Here is a 19,610-nt window from a genome sequence, read left to right as displayed (position 1 = left end):
AGACAATCTTTTGAGCTTATACAGAGCTCTTCTTCAGGTCTGGGAAAATAACTCAGCTAAATACAAGGTGGAACAGATTGTTTAGCATAAGTAGTTAACACATATTTCAAGGGACCATTCAAGGGGAAGTGGCCTGTTAACACCCCTCCAGTCATAAAGGGGGAAAAACAGCTGGGGGGGGCAGTTAGTGGGTTACAGATTGTGGTAATAACCATAAATCCAGCGTTACTATTCACTCCATAATTTTTAATGTCTAGCAAAGTTTTAAACTTAGCTTCCACAGGTTGACTGTGGGTTGAGTGAAAAAATACTTCCTTTTGTTTGTTTTAAACCTGCTGCCTATTAATTTCATTTGGTGGTCCCTAGTTCTTGTGTTATGAGAAGGAGTAAACTTATTTACTTTCTCCACACCAGTCATGATTTTATAGACCTCTATCATATCCCCTCGTAGTCATCTCTTTTCCAAGCTGAAAAGTCCCAGTCTTATTAATCTCTCCTCATATAGCAGCCATTCCATACCCCTAATCATTTTTGTTGCCCTTTTCTGAATCTTTTCCAAGTTGTTCACTGCTCCTGTTCACTAGCTCCTCTGGTCGCTTAGGAGCAGGCTTTTTAAAGCCCTGGTCTTTCTGAGTAGCCCCGCCCCTTGGTTAAGGGTTGATAGGTGTTAAAAGCCTTAGGGATCAAAGCCTTGTTAAGAAGCTTTCAGCCTTGCCTAGCAGGCCGCTATGTTCAGCACACACACGGTCAGCACCCGGTCCCCAAACAGACCACACTGTATATTTCCGTCCATCAGCAAGCACACAACAACAAACACAAACACACACACAACAGACAACAAACTTACCCCAAAAGGTCATGTACTCGCTCCTCCTTCACCTGGAGAACTCCCTCGCAAAACTCCCGTTAGCCGCTCCTGTTCACTAGCTCCTCTGGTTGCTTAAGAGCAGGCTTTTTAAAGCCCTGGTCTTCCTGAGTATCCCCGCCCTCTGGTAAAGGGTGGAATCTATCATTTCATGATAACTTTCACCCAGTTACCTTCAACCTTCAGGCCTGCAACCAGTTCCTCCATTAATCAGAATAAAGTTTAAAATGGCTGTTCCCCTGGTTACTTCCTCCACGTTCTGAAACAAGAAGTTGTCCAATAAGCTATTGGAATGTACTGAGGACATTTTGTGTTTTGCTGTATTACTTTTCTAACAGATGTCTGGGTTGTTAAAATCCCCCATTCCTATCAAGTCTTGCATTTGGATATTTCTGTTATTTGTTCTAGCATGATGCATTGTCATCTACTTGTCTTGCTTAGAAGATGGCCTGCTGCATGTTGTAACAGCTTTTTTTCTTTTGGCCTTCACAGTCAGACCCAGACAGAGAGCATTGCTAAGTCCAGGCTTGAAATGGCAAAGACAAAGATTATTGTGGCTAGGTCAATGAGCATGAATGAGGGGTGTAAGTCTTCCTCTTAGCAGAAGTCAGGAGTAGACATTTCTTGCTACTTTTGTTACCTGTGTGTCTAGGACTAGCAATGAGCCTGGCAGAATTCAAGACAGGTTAGTATTTGGATGAACAGAGGGCAGACATCTTCAGTGGAAAGTGCAATCAAGGATTCCCCAGCACCACCATCAGTATCAATCTGTACTTCTGATGTTGAATTTAGCCCAAATGCTTTTCAGTCAGGAACTTATTTCCTTCAGATATTGATCAGCTATGTGATAGCACTATCTACTCCAGAAGGAAGTGAGATAGCTTTGGTTCATCTGCATATTACTGGCATCTGAGCCCAAAGAACCTTAGAATCGTCCCAGAGCTCTGATATTTCCTCTGTACACAGGAGGTTATAAAAATCACACCCTTGACTGACAAACTAAAAATCTGTTGTGCCAGATACAGAAAACTTCCTGTTTGATCAAATAATACCTTCTTCCCTACACACCTCAGCGAACACCCTTATGGAGAACTGTTCTGTTGGGTTCTCTGACTAGTAATGTCTCCATTTAATTGTGGGCTCCAGCTCTCAGTCAGTCATTGAACATATTTTGCCTGACCATTGCTACTGAATGTATGCTTTCTTGAACAACGATGCAATGTAAATATTTTATTTGTGTTACAGTATGCACATTTTGATGATAGATAAATAGATAGATAGATAGATACAGATTTCTGACCCCCTTGAAAAAAGCACCCTCTAAAAGGTAAGATAATTGGATTTGCCAATATTTCCTTAGGGTTGCCTAAGAATCATGTGACGCAAACATTTTTCTTCAGAACATAGATTTACATCAATATTAACTATTTAGTGAAAAATGCTCTTTGAATATGTAGATATTGAAGAGTCATTGAAATTATCATCTGCTGTCACAGTTATCTATAGTAAATCCTCACAGTGAATATGCTTTCCAAGTGGATCAAAGAGTTTTCCATATTTAAAAGAAACTCAAACTGTTACACATGCAAACATGCACTAAAATGGAATATATAATTTCTACAAGTGCTAAACAAGAAAACTGTGTGTGTATTACTAAGGTCATAGATTAAAAGAATGTAAGGAAGCAAAGACTGTTGCATTTTAAAAAGCTACAGAATATGTTCTACATGTTTGTCAGCACATAGTTTTGTAAAAAAAAAGAAAAATCGTATTTCTCTACTTGTTTAACATGCTGCTTGGTGAATTCTCTGTACTGTATAATTTGTTAAATAAGTAGTGTATAAACACGTTAAAATAGTATAAATACAAAGCAAGAGTTTAAATGTCACATCACTACAAGGCCAATGGAATGCATGCTGGCACCATTTAAAAATTATAAATAGGGATATTTTGGAAGAAAACAGTGGAACACCTTTTAACTCAATTGTAATACATAGGACTAGGAGATTTGTCCTTAAGACTTACCTCTGGAATGATTACTACAAGACCCCACCAGCTGACATTAGGTTGGCAGGTGGCAAAATTAATCTAGAGTTTATCATTCATTGCCTGCTTGTTTTACTGTTACATCATCCTTTCCAACTCCTCTCTTTCCCATGCATTTGTTTTCCTCTACCTGTTGAGTCTAGACATTATCTAAGAAAAGGGACTGTCCTTTTATTACATGGGGCCTTAGGATTGGCTCTCTTTTGGATGGGCTCAAGTGCCCCCTGGGGTGTTTTGGCTGCATGGCTCATAAAGAGAGGAAAAGTGATGGTACTCTCTCAGAAATCAATAACTCATGGTCTCTACATGAAATGGCGCACTTGGCAGATGTGTGCATACTGAGACTGATGGACAATAATCTGGCCTCAGTAATACATCCCTTCATCACCTCCCAGCTGGACTACACCACCACAATTTGGCTGAGCATGAAATTGTCAGCCCTTAGAAATGCCAACTAGTGTACAGTGCAATAGCCCTTTGACTTCAGGGCCCCCCAAATTTCACTGAATGAGATTCAGCATGGGCACAGTGGGCTGTGCTAGCAGATCCTGAAGCAGGACAAGGATCTTTTTTATACAACTTCCATATAAATCCCAACCCCATTGCTTAAAATTTTGAGTTTCGAGTGTACCAAGAAAATAAACATGCCTCATTTGGTCTGATCATAAATTGCATCTCCTTCTCTCTTTACTCTTACTTTATGTACTGCCTCAAAAGCTAAATTTGAAATAAAATACTCTTGCTTTTGTGGGAAGTGGGAGCAGCCTCCCTAACAGACTATACAATAATACGATTGCCTCACCCACAGATATCCATTTTGAATACCTAAGCTTTCTGCCTACAAAACATGGTTCTATGCTAGTATCCTCAGTCTGACACCAACTCTGTAACTACTCAGCATTTAGACTTTACCAAGTCCAATATTTCATCTGATTTGCATCCATACTTGCATCAACAATATTGTGTTCCTTTAAATAGTGTGTGATAAGGCTTTCCAGGCTTGAGATAGCAAGCAGCAGAGTATATTTTACTTCACCAAATTTGTACATTATGGCAGATCAAAACCATAAGTATTAGACCTGACTAGTGAATTCTCCAGAAGGCAACAGCCGGAAAAAATCTAGTCTCACTAAATAGGCCCCAAAAAATTATAATCTTTAATAGGTGAGGAAGCATTACCCTAGTTCCCTCTCTGCATGCAGCTTTCATCCATTTCACACTGATCTGGACTAAATCTCAGGCCATTTAATCTTCTCAACCAATTCCCCATACAGTGGAATCCACCTTTATGGCAATCCCAGGGCCAGCCACCAATGGAAGAAGCCCAGGCAGCCACCATTTGGCAGATCCCCCATGATAAATGTTTCTTCTATGAAGGGGGCAAATCCTATCATCCCAATGGAAGAACCTCACAGAGGTTGTTTCTGCTAACTCTCCCCTCCTGCCAGGGGGTTTAGCACATGAGGGCATGATCTGGTTCCAGGTGAAAATTAAAATAGGTTTACACCCAAATATTTGTCTGGCTAATACCAATTTCATTTGCTATACTACTCACTCCTCAAAAAGAAAGTTGACAAAACTGGATAGCCCCTACAGAACAATCACAGTCTCTTAGATGAGCATAACTATATTTAACTTATTGTAAATGCATATACTACCATACAAACTTAAAATTTCCACTTCAGTCACGGAACTCAAATGATTACCATCACAATAGGGTATGAAACAGCTCAATGAATCTCTGAACAACTAGGAGATTCATAGCCTAGTGTAAAAAGTATGAAACATTACAGACAAGCTGGAGCCAAAGGAGATCACACGTTTCAATCAAGAGTTCCCTAAAACAAGCTTTCAGTTAATTCTGAAAAGTCACTCGGTGACAGATTTATTTCTCAGACAGAAACATCACACAGTTAAATTCAATCAGTTAAGTCATATAGTACAATCATTGCCACTGCTGCACTAAATAGGCATTTAAAGTTAACCCCATATTAAGTTACATCAATTTTAGAGCTTAAACTAGTAGATGTTTTAAACACATGCTACTAGTTTAGCTGGGATCTGAGAAGGTCACCCTTATCTTTAAGTCTTAAATTAGTAATGAATTAAAGTACTAAGTCGGGAAAAAAATAATAATTTGAAGTATCAGAGAGCCTGACTGTCCAGTAAATTCTGGAATATCACATTAGGAAATCTGAACTTAAATTTTAAATGAAGCCATTTTTAGACTATAAAATATTTTGGTGATGAAAAACACATTTCTTGAACAAGTCTGTGTCTGTGGAATATTTTGTCAAATACAGAACAATGTTTGACTCTGATCAAGTCTAAAAGTTGGAAGCGTCTGTCATTTCAGAGAAGTTTCTTAAAACATGCATGTTTAAAAAACAAGCAAAAAGACATTTCAGAAACGTTTGCGATTTTAATGGTTGGATGTCATGTAAAGAATTTTGATAGGCAGATTGCAAATACATCTGAATAAATAAGTACTTTAAAAAGTACTTAACAAAGGATTCAATTAATAGTTCTGTCTCTTCTAATTTTGTACAGTTTAAAATGTATTTGCAAAAGCCCCAAAGTCTGCAACAGTAAATTTTCAGCAGTTTATCACAAAAATCCACACAATCACACATGCGTGCACACAAACAAGCTTTCAATAAATCACATTAATCACAGTTTAAAAGATTAAAAATAACCCCATTCTAAGTGTGATCATGGTTACCGAAGTACCTAAAGTAAATAGGACTCTTCCAATTCAATAGATATGCTCCCTGGGTTTACTCAGTAATATCTACTTACTTTCGTGAGAAAAATAAGTGTTTATAATATTTTAGTCTTGTTAACACTACAGAGGCAGCATGGCTATGACAGAGTGGGATGAATGCTTTTCTGGATTATTCATCATCAAAAGTATTGGTAGTTAAATTCCAGCCGCAGAATCTTTATTTTAGGTGATACAAAAGCCAGAGAAAAAACTAGCTTGACTTTCTGAACTAGAGCGAAGGGCTACGAGGTGCAGATGGATGCCCTGATTGTCGGAGCCTTGGGCGCCTGGGACCCCTGCAACGAGCGTGTGCTGCGGACCTGCGGGATCGGTCGACACTATGCACAGCTCATGCGGCGCCTCATGGTCTCAGACACCATCCGATGGTCCAGGGACATCTACATCGAGCACATCACTGGCCAACGACAGTACAAGGAGGCGTGAGCCAGAGCGACATCGTTCTTCGACTACGAGAAAGGGACCAAGAGACTTTCTCCATTGGATCATATGAACTGGAACCATAAACTCCCTGAACATTAAATCTCACCAAATGAGGGTCAATCCATCCTCATCATCATATCTACTCATTATACTCCACACCCAAACATAGCCACTATATGAACTTCATACCCTCATATCTCAATGCCTGTACTTCGACCCATCAACCTTTTACCCCAAATCAGGGATATTGCAGATTATGTATTCCTTATGCCACCTGATCTTAAACCAAACTTTGCACCCTCGATAATCTGTACATTATTCCCTGATAACCAGAAACTTCTATGCTCAAACTCTGTTCACTATTTTTTTTAACATCATCTTATTAAAGTTGGGGGGGGGAACACTTATTCATAAACTAAGTGCATTTGATAAGAGGCCATTGAGACACAACCATGGAATCCCACATTGCCACTACTGTGCCATTATAGAATCATTTTTCAGTATACAGAATAAAAAGAGTCTCCACAAGTTTCCTTCATCCTAGCCTAATAGAAACAATTATTAGCCCACGAAAGCTTATGCTCAAATAAATTTGTTAGTCTCTAAGGTGCCACAAGTACTCCTGTTCTTTTTGTGTATACAGACTAACACGGCTACCACTCTGAAATTATTATTCCTGCAGTCTGAAACAGCAAACCTTTGATGATACTAGCGAATGAGGCAAGAGGATATGCTTTCCTACACAGAAGTAGGTATAGCTCAGTGATTCCCAAACTTTTTAGGATCATTCCCCCTTACCCCTGTCCGCATCCCCCACGGAGCCGGGAGTGGGGCCATGGCTCCGTGGGGGACAGAGATGCAGACAGGGGTAAGGGGGCTGAGGCTGGGGCTGGGAGTGAGCCTGGGGACGGAGTTGCGGCCAGGCTGCAGTCAGGGGCTGGGGCTGGGGGCGAGAGCCAGGTCCGCAGCTAGAGGTGGTGCCACAGCAGAGTTGGGAGTGGAGTGGGGCTGGGTGGCATTCATTCCCTGCCTGCCATGGGGGCTGGCTTGGGACCCCCCAAACATTCCTCTGCACTCCCCTAGGGGGCACAACCCACTGTTTGGGGACCTCTGGCATAGCTCTTAAAGATAAAATAGAGTACACATACAGACGTATGTTCACATAGAGACTTATGTTCTGCTCTCAGTTCCTAGTGTGGCTTCAAATTGCCAATTGTTTTTTCTGATAAATCCACTGGCAAATGAATTGCAAGTTTCAGGAAAGGATAATGGAATTGATTTTTCAATGACTACAGACTTATGAAATGTGTCTTCTGTGACACCTTTGTAAATCCAGTAATTGTAACAATTTGGTCTCCAAAAAGCTGTAGTTGACAAATTAAAAGAGAGATCTATATTGCTCTGTAGTAATGCGTCTTCCGCTGGTGGGTGCCCCCTCGTCCTGGTTGCAGCATTGCATGAGGTCCTCCCCTCCGCCCCCTCTCTTTCCACTGGGCTCTGCCTCAGACCTGCAATGGCCTTCTTCAGCCTGCATCTTCTCCCAACTCCCCCTCACCCCCACAGGTGTTCTGTGGCTCGGCCCTCTGGCCAACTCATATAAAAATCTAAATCCTTTCCAAGGTAGCATGAACAAGTCCAAATGAAAGTCTAAACAAATCTTCAAACTAATAGCTCTTCCAACCCACACAGGCTTCACTGTAGTTCCTGTGTTGGCTCTGTCTCAGGGCTTCCCCCACAGGAGCCTAACCTGCTCCTGTAGTTTTCTTTCTCCATTGTTTCCTGCCTGTTAAACCCTATCCCAGGGCTTCTCTCCACCAGAGGGGTCTCTCTCCTCTACAGTTTCTCCCCAACTGAGCTCCCTCAGTCTACTTACAAGGCCTAGCTCTGTCTCCTCCAGCTAAGAGGCAATTAGGTAATTCCCCATCCCATGTGCAGAGCCTGGCAGGCATTGAAAAATGCTCAGACCTCTAGCACATCAATATGCAGAAAAGCCTCCTACTCCATCCATAACTCTCTGGCTCTCAAATATGCTCCTCAACCTGTTTCCAAACTACGGTGATTACTGGAGATGGATGAGCAAAGGGAACACCTCTGCATACTTTGTTTTGATCTGTCCAGAAATCCAGGGACCTTACTACCATTGGGGGAACCCTGGTTAATTTTCTGTGTTGGAAGTAATGTGGATTTCTTTGTTCACTCTGGGGTGGAGACAATCAGAGATGGGTGATGACAAGGATGTAATGGAGAACTTTCTTCCAGTGCCACTGTCCTAATAATGGAATGATTCAGTGCCAAAGCTGGAGGTGCCAGCCAACCATTGAGACAGAAATTGAAGTAATTGACAGTACCAATCTGGTAAACAGCAATACCAAAGTTGGTGCCAAGGAAGCATCTTTATTGTCTCTCTGAGCTGAAGTCCATACCGGTACCATCGGTGGATTCCTTACAGAGGCTGCAGACCTGGAGGGACCTGAAATGGCTGAAGGCATATCTTCAATTAAAGAGTCTTGAGCCACCAGAGAACCCAGGACAGAAAGGTTAAGCAGGTCAGACACTACTTGAAAAGCCTGTGCCATTAATGGGACTGACAGGACCAGTGCTGAAGTTGAATCTGTTGGTACTGGACTCAACAGCTGTTGTTGTGACCGTGCTGGGGTTGATAAGACAATACCACTACAGTCCTGTCTCACTATCGGGGAGCCTAGGTACAAAAGCCCAGCTCTACCAGGTGCACTGGAGGAATGCCAGCAATGTTTGGAGTCCCTCCTTGATGGAGCGGGGGAGTCTCTTTTGCACTTGGAATAGACTATTACTGGTTCCCGGACAAAATGGGAGATGCGGAGCCAGCACTCGGGGCAGGGTGGGGGCAGCACTCAGTCACCTAGCTGCGCCTCCACCTAGGAGCAGCAGGGACATGTCACCGCTTGCAGGGAACCACTCAAGGTGAGCACCACCTGGATCCAGCACCCCACATCCTCCTCCCTCTCACCCCCCAACCTCCTGCCCTACACTACAACCCCCTCCTGCACTACAAACCCCTCGTGGCCATTCCTCTGCCTAGGAGCAGCAGAGACATGTCACCACTTCTGGGGAGCCATGCAGAGCCAGGTAGATAGCCTGCCAGCCCCGCACCAAGTGGACTATAAACCGGACTTTCAATGAAGATCAGAAATGCCGGTTTATAGAGCTTTCCGCTTGGTAAAGTGCCAGATAACACAGCTTTTACTGTACTATGAAACTACAACTACCCTTAAAAAAATAACAGCAAAACAAATATGGGACAAAAGCTAACTGCATATGAGAGCTGCGATTCCGGCCTCGGCCAGTGAGAAGGAACTGAGGGAAGGGGTCAGCACAGTGCCGCCCTTAAATAGCTTCAAAAATGGCCATGAGAAGGCTAAGGTGCATGCACTACCCCAATGGGTACCACTATGGAAAACTCTCCATAGAAACTTGGAAAACCTGTATGGAATACCTGTGTGGACCAATGGAAGAACACATACGTATGTTTTGTTACAATATGTTTTAGAATTAATTGTTTGTTTTCTTATAGTCAGTTTATTAGGATTGATTAATTACAGTGAAATACAATTTTTCAAACTTTGTTGTTCTTCTCTGCTTTGCTGAGAACACCCTTTTAAAACTTCTTCCAGATTCTTTAAGTAGCTTCATTCTGATCCACTAGGAAAATAGGATCTAATTAGATTGCTACTTTGGACATACAACTGGCAGATACTTTCCACTATAGATCAGAAAATTCCAGGTACAGTGGAAGCACTACGCACAAATCATTAAAATGCAATAATCTATGGTGAAAGCACTATTAGTTAAGAACTATTCTTTAAAGGTCTCATTTGACAGCAGCTTGGTGAATGACTAACCTTCAGTTTTAGAAACAGAACAGGCACTCAGCTTTGAAACATGATTAATTTATAAACCCTCACAACTGTACTGTAAATAGATCTGATAATCAAGTGAGAAGATGTTCAGTTATACTTACTGTAGCAGTTTAGAGTTCAAAATGAAAAGAAGTTGGTCTGTTCATCTTCCTTTAAGATATTAAGTAAATTAATCTTGGAGTCAATAAATATGTTTAGTACTATTGTTTAACTTTCTATAGCAAGTATTGTTCCAATCAAGTATATATCAATAGAATTAATTCCATCCCAGCAGGATTAGTGTCTTCAATTCAAGATTGGTATCCTCCACTACTAATCTTTGTAACTACCATGCTATGAACAGTAATAATAATCAGAGTCATAACTAATAAAGGGAAAGGGATGCAGAATGGGATAAGTAAAGAACACACCAGAGAGCTTCTGACCAATTTGAATGAATTCAAATCTGTGGGGCCGGATGCTATTCACCCGAAGAGACTGAAGGACTTAACTGAAGAAATTTTGCAGGCACTGGCAATAATATTTACAAACTCATGGATGACAGGAGAAGTCTTGGAAGACAGGAGAAGGGCTAAGATAGTGCCCATCTGTAAAAGAGGGCCGGGAAACTATAGACCAGCCAGCCTGACTTCAATACCTGGGAAGCTACTAGAGCAATGTATAAAACATTAAATTTGCGAATATCTGAAGGATGAAGGGTTGATCACTAGCAGCCAGCATGGATTTACTAAGAATAAATCATGCCAAACCAGGGTAACTGATTTGGTGAACAGGAGGAATGTGGTGGACATAATATACCTGGACTTCAGCAAGGCTTTTGACACAGGCCCACATGACATTCTCATAAGTAAACTGGAGAAATATGGACTTAGTGGAATTATCATTAAGTGGATACACAATTCGTCAAACAACCACAAACAAAGAGTAACTATTAATGGAATGGATGCCGGATTGGAGGGAGGTCTCAAGTGGGGTTCCACAAGGATCAGTTCTGGGTCCAGTGTTGTTTAACATCTTTATTAATGGCCTGGATGTAGGTATAGAGAGCATTCTGATGAAGTTTGCAGATGACACAAAGCTAGGGGGGTTGCCAACGCTTTGGAGGATAGAGCTAAAATTCAGAGGGATCTTGATAGGTTGGAGAACTGGGCTATAGAGAACAAAATGAAACAACAAAGACAAATGTGAGATGCAACACTTAGGGAAGAAAAAACAAATGCACAACTACAGAATGGAGGAAAACTGGCTTGGCAATAGTACTGCTGAGAAGGATCTGGGAGTTTTGGTGGATCACAACCTCAACATGACTCAGCAATGCAATGCTGTTGCAAAAAAAGCAAATGCAATTTTAGGTTGCATTAACAGAGGCATAGCATGTGTGACGGGTTGGATCACAGAAACCCCCTTGGGAGCTGCCACCCGATGTGCAAAGACTACCCCTGCTTCTGTTTTCCCTGCCAGCTCAGGACTCCAGCACCCTGTCTTGCTGAGCCAGACACTCCCGTCTGGCTCCAGACACAGACCCAGGGTCTGAATCACTTGTCCCAAAGCTGCAAGTTTACCTGAAAACAGCTCGCAGTAGCGTGCTTGTCTTTAGCACTCAGATGCCCAACTCCCAATGGGGTCTAAACCCAGATAAATCCGTTTTGCCCTGCATAAAGTTTATGCAGGGCAAACTCATAAATTGTTCGCCCTCTATAACACTGATAGAGAGATATGCACAGTTGTTTGCTCCCCCAGGTATTAATACATACTCTGAGTGAATTACTAAATAGAAAGTGATTTTATTAAATACAGACAGTAGGATTTAAGTGGTTCAAAGTAGTAACAGACAGAACAAAGTAAGTCACCAAGCAAAATAAAATAAAATGCGCGAATCTATGCCTAATCAAACTGAATACAGATAATTTCCTCACCAGTTCCAGAGTGCTCCCTTTTACAGGCTAATCTCCTTTTAGCCTGGGTCCAGCAATCACTCACACCCCCTGCAGTTACTGTCCTTTGTTTCAGTCTCCTTCAAGTATCCTGGGGGGGGGGGGGGGGTGGAGAGGCTCCTTCTTTAGCCAGCTGAAGACCAAAATGGAGGGGTCTCCCCTGGGTTTAAATAGACTCTCTCTTGTGGGTGGAGACCCCCCTCCTCCCTCCTCTGCAAAGTCCAGCTCCAAGATGGAGTTTTGGAGTCACTTGGGCAAGTCACATGCCCCTGCATGACTCAGTCTTTGCAGGCCGACGCCATTGTCCACATGGCATCTTGCATGTCTCCAGGAAGACTTCTCATGTGGATTGGAGCATTCCAAGATGCATTGTTCCCCAAGTGTTTCCTGATCAGGTACTTAACCTGGTGAATTCCTTCCTAAAGAAGCTGACCAAATGCCTCACAGAGCTTACTTAGAAATCAAGCAAGCATACAGCCAGTTATATCATACATACATTTATAAACGTCCCCCCATAAAGCCTTATGGGGTACGCTGTCACACCCTCCCCCTGAACTTACTGCCAGAGACTTGGACACTGTCCATGGCGGAGGCAGTATACCTAAAGTTCCTCTTTTCTGGACAGGGCATCTGCTACCCAGTTCTCCTTTCCTTTAATATGAGTAATCTCCATGTCAAACTCCTGTAGGACCAGGCTCCAGCGTAGCAGTTTGGAGTTGGTGCCCTTAGTTCGGTGGAGCCATACTAAAGGTGAATGGTCAGTTAGAATTCTGAACCTCCTATTAAAAAGGTAAGGTCTCAATTGTTTGACGGCCCACACAATGGCATAGCATTCCTTCTCTATGACAGAGTAATTCTGTTCGGCCGGGGACAGTTTTTTGCTCAGGAAGGCAATGGGATGCTTCTTACTGTCTTCCCCTGTCTGCATCAGCACAGCACCCAACCCTGTGTCTGACGCGTCAGTGCACAGCTCAAAAGGCTTTTCGAAGTCAGGGCTGGCCAGCACAGGCTTCGCAGACAGGAGTGCTTTCACCTTGTTGAAGTCTTTTTGGCATGCCTCTGACCAAATGACCTTATTAGGTTGATGCTTTTTACATAAGTCCGTGATTGGGGACACAACGTCACTGAACCCCACCACAAACCTCCTGTAATAGTTTGCCAAGCCTATGAAGGATTGGACTTGCCTTTTAGTCTGGGGTACAGGCCATTTCACGATGGCTTCCACCTTAAGAGGGTCGGGGGATATTTTACCCCCCCCTACCCAGTGCCCCAGATAAGGGACTTTGGCTGCCCCTATCTTGCACTTGGAGGGCTTCACAGTTAGCCCAGCCTCTTTGAGCTTTGATAGCACGACTTCCAGGTGCTCTTTGTGGTCACCCCAGGTGTTGCTGAATACAGCAATGTCATCTATATACGCCCTAGCATAATGCTGTAAGCCATTTAACACTCTGTTGACCAGTCTCTGGAAGGTGGCACCCGCATTTACCAGACCAAAAGGTAACACTGTGAATTCATAGAGCCCTATGTCCGTGATAAAAGCTGATTTTTGTTGTGCCTCTCCCTCCAGAGGGATCTGCCAGTAACCCTTGGTCAGATCAAAGGTACTAAGGTACTTGGCTTGGCTCAGCACATCCAGCATGTCATCAATTCTTGGCATGGGGTATGCATCTGTTACAGTGACAGCATTGAGTTTTCTATAGTCTACACAAAATCTAACGGTGCCATCTCTTTTGGGGACCAAGACCACAGGGGAAGCCCATGCACTGTCGGAATCCTTAATTACCCCCAAGTCCAACATGCTTTGTATCTCAGCCTGAATTTGCTCCTTCACCTTGCCGGTGGCCCTATAAGGCCTGGAAGGAGGAGGTTGAGCCCCTTTCGTGAGGATCCTATGGGACAGCAAGTGCGTCCTCCCTGGTTTGTTGGAAAACACCTCGCTGTACTTCTGCAGTGTTGACAACGCTTCCCTCCTTTCGAGTGGTGTCAGCTCACTACAGATTTCTATACTTTCAAGGGACGACCCGTCTTGGCATTCAGCCATCAGATCAGTGAGTGGGTGTGCCTCAGTTTCCCCTTCGACACAACAGATCATGTTTACCTCGACCACTCTGCTGTGATAGGCCTTGAGTCTGTTTACATGTACCAACTGGGGTACCGCATCATCCAGGGGCTTTTTAACTTTGTAAGTGTCCTCATTCGCCACTTCAACCACTTCAAAGGGCCCCTCCCAGGAGTTTTGCATCTTGAACTTTTTGGCAGGGCCGAGTACCATGACCAAATCTCCTACATCAAAAGTGCGTTTACAAGTATTTTTATCATACCACGCCTTTTGCTTGGCCTGACTGCTCTGGAGGTTGTTTTGTACAATCTCCATCATGTCTTTCAACTCCCTCCTGAACCTCTGGACATACTCAGTTACAGGTTCCTCCCTTACCGTGTTGCATCCTTCCCAGGTATCCCTGATGAGATCGAGGGGTCCTCTCACTTTCCTCCCATACAGAAGGTCAAATGGGGAAAAGCCTGTGGACTCTTGGGGTACCTCCCTGTAGGCATACAGCAGGAACGGTAATAGTTCATCCCAACTTTGGCCCCTCTTTTTGGCATACATCCCCAGCATGGATTTTAGGGTCCCATTGAATCTTTCCACCAGCCCATTGGCCTGGGGGTGGTAGGGGGCCGTCTTAAGCTGTTTCACTCCACACACCTTCCATAGCTCATTGAACAACTGCGACATAAAGTTTGCCCCCCGATCAGACAAAATCTCCTTAGGGAAGCCCACTCTGCTGAATATGGTGAGCAGAGCTCTTGCCACTGTCTCGGCTTCTATGTTAGACAGTGCAATTGCCTCAGGGTACCGAGTGGCGAAGTCTACTACCACCAAGATATACTTGTTCCCTCTCCGAGTGGGGCGTGGCATAGGACCCACTATGTCTATTGCCACTCTTTGGAATGCCTCCTGGATGACGGGCAAGGGACGCAGCGGAGCCTTCTGGGGTCCCCCCGGCTTCTTCCTCTCCTGACACACCGCACAAGTCCTACAATAATCCCTCACATCGTTCTGTATCCCTGGCCAGTAGAAATTCCTCCTCAGCCTGTCATATGTCCTCTGTACCCCCAAGTGACCAGCAAAGGGACTGTCATGCGCTACCAGCACTAATTCCCCCCGGTGTTGGCTGGGTACAACCAACTGCTTATAGGGTTGACCGGGACCCTGGTTTTTACATACAGGGGCCTGCCTGTACAGTTTCCCGTCTTCTTCAAAAAACTTCTCCCCCCCCTCCCTTCCTGGAGTTCCCTCCGAGATACACTGTCTTATACTTTCAAGGGAGGGGTCCGCCCTTTGTCTAGCTGCAAATTCCTGACAGACAACCCTTGAGATAGCGTCCCCGTCCCTGGGCACTGACTGCATCTCCCCTGCCCCCACCCCTGGGAGCCTGTTGTCCTCAGCCAGACAGAGGCCTGGCTCTGTCTCTCCCATATTTGGAAGTACCTCGCCTCCCTGCACTGTCTTGTCACTGAGACCTTCCCCCAACTCCCCTATGGGTTCCAAGGTCCCCGCCCCATCCCTGGGGGCTCCCTCTGAGTCACCCACTACCATGTTCCCTGGGGCAGGAGGGGTTGGCTGTTCAGCTGCATCAGACCTACAGTCATCAGCCGGAACAGCCTCCCCCTCACAGCCTTTCTTCATGCTGCGAGTTACCACACTAACAGTCCTAGTTCTGCTGAAAAAATCATTTCCCAGCAACATGTCCGCGGGGATGTCCTCGAGCATCCCCATCAGTAAATCCCTTTCCCTACCTTCCCATTCCACATGAACCTTAGCCAGGGGCACAGGGAACCTCTGTGGCCCCACCCCCTTAATGTGGGTCGTCTGCCCAGTCAGGACACTAGCGTCGGGGACCACACTCGGTCGAACCAGAGAGAACTGAGCCGCCGTATCCCTCCACCCCAGACACTCCATGCCATCAATCTTGACGACCTTGATGTGTTCCCTGTCCGCTTCACCAGGCCCCATGTCCACCAAGCTGGTGTGATAAGAGGTGGGGGTGCCCTCTGGGCCCTCAGGGCTGAAGGCAACCGAGCTAACATGGGACAAGGGAGGTTTACTCTCCTTCAATTTGGGACAGCTACTCCTCAGGTGCCCTGGGGAATTGCAGTGAAAGCACCTTCTGGGATCCCCGGCTTGTGTAGGAAATTTGGGACGAGTAACAGGAGAATGGGGGGGTGACTGCCCAGGCTCCTTTTTCCCAGACCCCGGAGTAAAACGGTGATTCTGCTTTCCCCCAACCTTATACCCCTCTGCCAGTGGTTTATGTTTGATCGCGGCTTGGGCCTGTTCATAAGAGTCAGCATACTCAGCTAATTCGCCCACTGTATTTACCTTTTTGTCCCACAAATACTGTTTAACCTCATCACTGCACATATTCAGGAAGTGTTCCTGAGTAACCAGATCACACATCCCTTCAAAGCTGGTAATGCCTCTCCCCCGCACCCATTTATCTACCAAATCTCTCATTTCATTGGCATAAGCCACATTACTTAATCCAGATCCCCTCTTAAGGCTCCTGAATTTAACCCTGTAGGTTTCAGGTGTAACCTGAAACTGTTTCAAAACCAGTTCCTTAAATTTACCATAGTTTGAAGCATCATCAATAGGCATCTTATTGAATATGTCCAGAGCTCTGCCAGTCAATTTTGCTATCAATGTGGTCATCTTCTGATCTTCAGGGATGGCATGGAGGGTGCACAGTCTCTCAAAGGTGATGAAATATTCGGCAATATCGCTGGACTCATCATACTGTGGACATAGCCGCTCCCATTTATGGATTTTTGGGGAAGTGGAGCCAGCAGGGGGAGGGTTTCGTCTCTTTGACTCCATAACAGCCAGTTCATGCTTCCGGGCCTCCCTCTGGGCCTCCATAGCCCTCTCGTGGGCAGCTGCCTCTGCCTCCACTCTCGCTGCCGCCCTCGCTGCCTCTGCCTCCGCCCTCGCTGCCTCGACCTCCATAGCTCTCTTGTGGGCAGCCTCTTCCCTTGCATGTTCTGCCTCCATGGCACTAATTTCTAATTGTCTTAGTTCCAGCCGTCTCTTATGTTCACTTTCTCTCTCTTCTGCTTCCAACCTGGCCAGCTTTACTTTAATAGCAGCGTCACTGGTACTCATTGTCCTGCTTTCTCGTGCTGGGCCACAACCACTCTGCAGTTCACTGGAACTGAGATCACTAGTACTCATTGTCCTGCTTTCTTGTGCTGGGCCACAACCCCTCTGCAGTTCACTGAAACTGAGATGCACTCAGCTCAGGGGATTCTTAGTTAACAGAGAGCTTCCTTTTCTGTCCCTGTGACGGGTTGGATCACAGAAACCCCCTTGGGAGCTGCCACCCAATGTGCAAAGACTACCCCTGCTTCTGTTTTCCCTGCCAGCTCAGGACTCCAGCACCCTGTCTTGCTGAGCCAGACACTCCTGTTTGGCTCCAGACACAGATCCAGGGTCTGAATCACTTGTTCCAAAGCTGCAAGTTTACCTGAAAACAGCTCACAGTAGCGTGCTTGTCTTTAGCACTCAGATGCCCAACTCCCAATGGGGTCTAAACCCAGATAAATCCGTTTTACCCTGCATAAAGCAGGGCAAACTCATAAATTGTTCGCCCTCTATAACACTGATAGAGAGATATGCACAGTTGTTTGCTCCCCCAGGTATTAATACATACTCTGAGTAAATTACTAAATAAAAAGTGATTTTATTAAATACAGACGGTAGGATTTAAGTGGTTCAAAGTAGTAACAGACAGAACAAAGTAAGTCACCAAGCAAAATAAAATAAAATGCGCAAATCTATGCCTAATCAAACTAAATACAGATAATCTCACCCTCAGAGATGTTTCAGAAAGTTTTTCTCAGACTGGACATCTTCCAGGCCTGGGCACAATTCTTTCCCCTGGTGCAGCTCTTGTTGCAGCTCAGGTGGTAGCTAGGGGATTCTTCATGATGGCTTCTCTCCCTCTCTCTTCTCTTCCCCCCTTTATATATCTTTTGCATAAGGCAGGAACTCTTTGTCTCTCTGGGTTTCCACCCCCCCTCACTGGAAAAGCACCAGGTTAAAGATGGATTCCAGTTCAGGTGACATGATCACATGTCACTGCAAGACTTCATTACTCACTTGCCAGCACACACATATACAGGAAAACTCACAGGTAAATACAGCCATCTGCAGACAATGGGAGTCATCAAGATTCCAAACCATCATTAATGGTCCACACTTTACACAATTACAATAGGCCCTCAGAGTTACATTTTATATTTCTAGTTTTAGATACAAGAGTGGTACATTTATACAAATCAGATGATCACACTCAGTAGATTATAAGCTTTGTAATGATACCTTACAAGAGACCTTTTGCATGAAGCATATCCCAGTTACGTTACATTCACTTATTACCATATTTTCTCTAAAACCAGCTCAGTTACATTATATTGACTTATTATCAAGTTTTTATAAAACCATATAGACTGCTCAACATCACACCCTCCTCCTGAACTTACTGCCAGAGACTTGGACACTGACCATGGCGGAGGCAGTATACCTAAAATTCGTTTTTGGGCTCCCCTATGGGGCAGACACTCCTGTGTCCCCCAAAAGGGAAAGAGACCCTGACCCAGCTGTAGGCTCACAGCTTCCAGCTATGAGGGACCTTTCGCTGGCCAGCAAAATCCCCCCCCTTTCACTCAGGTTGGGTTTGCTTCCAGCTAGAGTCCTTGGGGTTTGTTCCCACCGCAGCAGTCACCAGGACCCCAACTTCCAGCTCCAGGATACATGTCTCTGTGCACCTCTTCCACTCCATTACAGCCAGGTCATGCTTCTGGGTCTTAATTGCTTTGTCTCTTAAGTCCAGGCTGGTGGGCAGCCTTTTCTTTTTCCAGGTCAGGCTTTCCCCAGGCAAATTGTACATCAATTTCCATTTGTCTTCCCTTGAGACCATCACTTGATGAGCTGGGATACCACAGAGAACACCCTCCTGCCAGAACAGGCACCCCTCCACTCCTGTCTTGCTAAATTAGACACCCCAGTCAGCTTCAGCACAGACAGAGGTTGGGCCACACCCATCTGCAGTTCACTGAAACTGAGATGCACTCAGCTCAGGGGCTTCTTAGTTAACAGAGACATTCCCAGCGCCCATTGTTCAGTCTTTCTGGGCAATTTGCAACTTGTGTAGTTTTAGCTTCTTTTGATCTTCATTCTTACTTATTTTGCTTCCTTTTCTGTCCCTACTTCCCTTTCCCGAAATAAGCAAACAGAAAATAACAAACCAGTAACCACTTAGTCTGTTCTCCAGCCACCACACTTAAAACTCACTTAAAATCACTACCAGTATCTCAAAGCAATCAGCTGTGCACAGACCCTGCTCGACTACGCCACTGTGACGGGTTGGATCACAGAAACCCCCTTGGGAGCTGCCACCCGATGTGCAAAGACTACCCCTACTTCTGTTTTCCCTGCCAGCTCAGGACTCCAGCACCCTGTCTTGCTGAGCCAGACACTCCCGTCTGGCTCCAGACACAGACCCAGGGTCTGAATCACTTGTCCCAAAGCTGCAAGTTTACCTGAAAACAGCTCGCAGTAGCGTGCTTGTCTTTAGCACTCAGATGCCCAACTCCCAATG

General features: G+C 44.8%; 1 protein-coding gene across 4 annotated transcripts in view; it reads right to left on the bottom strand.

Annotated features, from left to right (window-relative positions):
* The window catches only part of CACNB2 (calcium voltage-gated channel auxiliary subunit beta 2), a 410,979-nt gene that overhangs the window by 81,998 nt on the left and 309,371 nt on the right, over positions 1-19,610 (bottom strand). The gene's annotated exons all lie outside the window — the stretch shown is intronic.

The sequence above is a fragment of the Malaclemys terrapin genome, chromosome 2 (assembly GCF_027887155.1).
Source record: "Malaclemys terrapin pileata isolate rMalTer1 chromosome 2, rMalTer1.hap1, whole genome shotgun sequence".
Taxonomy (NCBI): Eukaryota; Metazoa; Chordata; order Testudines; family Emydidae; genus Malaclemys; species Malaclemys terrapin.
The sequence above is the reverse complement of the archived record's forward strand: the minus strand, read 5'-3'. Positions and strand labels throughout refer to the sequence as shown.